General features: G+C 48.8%; 1 long non-coding RNA gene across 1 annotated transcript; it reads left to right on the forward strand.

Moving 5' to 3' along the window:
• The first annotated feature begins 900 nt into the window (after positions 1–900).
• LOC109294663 lies at positions 901–1,786 on the forward strand. The gene is made up of 2 exons (XR_002096603.1): positions 901–1,149; positions 1,357–1,786. It is a non-coding gene; the product is annotated as an uncharacterized LOC109294663 (long non-coding RNA).
• Positions 1,787–3,834: the final 2,048 nt, after the last annotated feature.

Here is a 3,834-nt window from a genome sequence, read left to right on the forward strand (position 1 = left end):
GAGTATGTGCCCCCCAGATTTGTGTGTGGGGCAGAAGTGGATGCAGCCTACCTGCTGCAGCCCTGCTGCCCTCCTCTTGGGAGCCCTGCTCTGGCCATGCTGCCATGCAGCCAGCAGCAGAGGCAGTGGCGTGGCAGGAGATACCTCACCATGCAACACAGATGACAGGGTTCTTGAAGGGAGGGAAGTAGGGTGGAGAGCCCCAAGCCTACAGTAGGCAGCCCACATCCACCCCTGTGCCTTCCCCCAGCATGGGCTCCGTTTAGCTCTGCCCCAGCCATGCTGCCATGGGGAGAACATCATCTTAGGCCTCCCCTCCCATGGCAAACTTAACAGATGGCGCATATACGGCATATGTAGATGAAATGGGAGTTAATGTCAAGCACCTGAAAATTTTAACTCCCGTAAGCAGAGCCCAAGTATAAAGGGCCCCCTCCCCTAAATAGCCCCCTATCACAAATCGCTTGTGCTGTTGATCACAAACTGCTTTGCCATGTCTCAGGTAGCCAAGGGCAGCAGTATGAAGCTGATGTCCCAGAAGGCTGATACCTCCAATGCCCATGGACCCAACTGGACCTGGGAAGAACTGGAGGACTTAATCGACATTTGTTCAGAGCAAAGGATCATAGACAGGCTGGAAAGTAGAAGGAATAAGACTGTTAATGTTGAGATAGCAAAAGGCATGCAGGCACGAGGGCACATTCATGTCTGGACCCAGGTCTGGTGCAAGATCAAGTCCTTGAGTTCTGCTTTTTAGTGAACCAAAGATGCAAACTCTTGTTCTGGGGAAGGTCGCACAATTGCTCCCTTGTATGACAAACTGTCCATCATTCTCTCCAAGGATGCAGGAGACAACCAGGGTATGGAGACTTTCAGCACGGGGGTTGGGCAGGAGGAGGAGGAGGAGGAGGTGGCAGCAGCCCCCTGACAGGTGAAACCATGAGTATGTCTCAGCTGTACACAGACCACTCCCTGATGACCATGACTGGCAGGAAGAACTGTCAGTCACCATATACTTAGTGCCAGTTTGCCCCTCCATTCCATGGATTAGCGCAGACAATGAAGTGGAGGAGGTGGAGGGTCAGGAAGAAACCCATGTGGCTGATACATCATCTACTGCTACCAAGACCCAAGAACATGCTGAACCAAGTAAGTCTCTTGTAATATGCCTTTTGCCACTGCCAGTCAACTCCCACGTTCATGCTGGTTGGGTCTGGGGAGGTTGGGGGCAAGGGGGAGAAATTCATGTGTTGCTGTAGGTGGGTCACCATGTTCTTTTGGTGGTGATGCATGACGGGTTCGATAGCTCACAACGTAACAGACACCAAGCGAATTATTTGCTTCAATTTTTTGCAGCTAGCATGGGCAGTGGCAGCTGTGGACCTATTTCTGAAGTGGGTACTTGTAAGTTTTGGGCAGTATGAGTGGTGCCCCACTGTTGCAGGGTCTGTTTCCATACCTGCCGGCATTTCGTGCACTGCATGGTGGGGGTGGGGTTGTGTACTTTCCTCCTCTTGGGGGAAGGCAACCATTGATTTTTTTCTTTGTTTATCAGCCACCATGACTCATGGACGCCCAGAACAGCTCCCAGGTCACACTACAGCAGAGCACTGCAGAGATTTTCACAGCAGGTACTGACAGTCCCACAAAAGCTCACTCAAGGTTTTGTCAGAGTCCTCACTAGCCAGAGCAGCAGGCACAGATGCCTGGCAGGACAAACTCCTTGAGTTGCTGAGTAAGGATGATGTCATCCTTGAGGAAGTGCCAGACACCATGCAGAATGTGACATGTTTAACGAGTCCTATGTTGAATTATAGAGGTCACAGGAAAATTTTAGTGATGCCTTTCAGAGTGTGCAGAACTACCTCTTAAATAAGCAGGTACCACACCCGAAAGAGAAAAGTCAGTCCGCTTGGCTTGCCTCTGTGCAGGAAAAACCTGGATGGAGAACTGCAGCTGAGCCTGCTACCCCTAACTCAGTGGGGTCACAGGAGGCCCATACAACTGCCAGAAGGACCAGGAGGGTGCCACTGTGTTTCAGGGAGACAGGGGTAGTTCAGGGTCATGGTGGGGTGAAGGCAAAGAAGCACGAGTAACTGCTTATAATAGTTCCAAACAATAAAACCTCATGGTTTCTGTTAGGGTGATAGTATTTGGATCTTGGGGAGCATTGGATTTGCAGCTGAATAAAAAGGCTATAACCTGTGGCCTAGCAGAACTACTAATCACAAGGCAGAATGGCATGTTAAAAGCAACATTGCAAGATGATTAGGCAAGCATTTTCTTAACAATATGGTAGTGCTGTAAGACATATAGCTCATTACGTATCATTAGGAGATAAAGCAGATTTTGCTTATGAATGCTTATGCTAAGCCAGCCATTTACTTACATTAAGTAGCCATCCGAACTGTGTCAACCATTTTCTGAAAAAAGCAGCAAGTGAGTCTGTGTAAGTCTGTGCGCTGTGAATGAGGTGAAGTCTTAGGAATGCGGAGATGGTACGAATTGGGACTGAAAAACAGACTGGAATGTGAAAGACAACACATAACTGGTAACAGAATCCGAGATAAAACATATGCAAAAAGGTGAATGGTGATTGGTAAAGAAGCCTCCAGAAGCTTCCAGGCTTTGGTCGAAGTCCGCCCAAGTGACCAAAGAAGAGGGGTCAGGGTCTTAAGCATGCGCTCATAAGAAAAAGATATGTAAATAAGTGAAATGCATAGGTAATTCCATGCTAATGAAGTAAACAGTAAACAGAGGCGGAGCTTAAAATGGGAAGGACTAAAGGTGGAACAAAGGAGGGACAAAGGTAGGGTAAATGTTAATGAGCATAAGCCAAGGTGTATAAATATGGAAATAAAACTAATGTTCACTACGGCTCCCCGGTTTGTTGGAGCTAGTTCGAAACTGTCTCCATTTTGAATAAAGCTGTTGACAAGCAATGTGTGCAGGTGATGCATAATGGCATCAATCTATTGTCTCACTAGTTGTTGGGCGACACATGGAGTCAAGGTCTAACAGTTTCCTGGCTTCCTGTGTCTGCTTCCATATCCACCCTTATGCTGATTGGTTGGGAATGTGGATTGCATTCATTGTTAGGGTTCATTTCTCTGTTTGTTTTTCCTGCCGCTTGCTGCATGGTGTCGGAGGGGAAGGGTTGGCAATCTCTCTTGTACAGGTACATAGGGGGACTCCAGAGGTAAACAGGGGGGCTGTCTGGGTGGGTCACAATACACAAGTGCTGGCCTGCAAACCAGTGTTTTGCAAGGACAGCATCCATCCTGCAAAGTCACTTTTGAGCCCATATTGCTTCTGATTTCATTTCCCTTAGTTGGGAGAAGGGGAATGGTGTGTCCTCCCCCCGCAGCCTGGCTTGCTTTTTGGCAAGCTGCCAGCCACTTTACAAAGTCACCCACAGGGGCTCACACCTTCCCAGTCAGGTCTGCCTATAGTATGTGCTGGGGAGGCTCTTTGGCTCACCCTTAACAATCCTTGCATTTTCCCTAGACAGAAACTTTGCAAATGTGCTTTCTCTGGATTCTTTTCACACTCTTTTCCAACCAGATGCCAGGCACTGTCTCCTTTGTTGTGGAACACCAAAGCAAAGCTGAGGGTCAGGGGGCGGCACGGGGATTAAGACTTGCTTTGCTTGCATACAAACGCAGAGGCTTTGCAAACTTTCCCACCTTCTTTTTGTGCTCTTTCCCTGCTTGGCACCAGAGTGTCTAGGCTTTTTCTCACACCAAAATGACACTGCTGCATGAAGGGGGGGGGGGGGGGAGGGGCTTGCCCCACTGAAGGACTATAAATTGGGGGAGCAGAGGTCAGGGTGCA

Source organism: Gavialis gangeticus, unplaced genomic scaffold (genome assembly GCF_001723915.1).
Source record: "Gavialis gangeticus isolate Ggan-Ray unplaced genomic scaffold, GavGan_comp1, whole genome shotgun sequence".
Taxonomy (NCBI): Eukaryota; Metazoa; Chordata; order Crocodylia; family Gavialidae; genus Gavialis; species Gavialis gangeticus.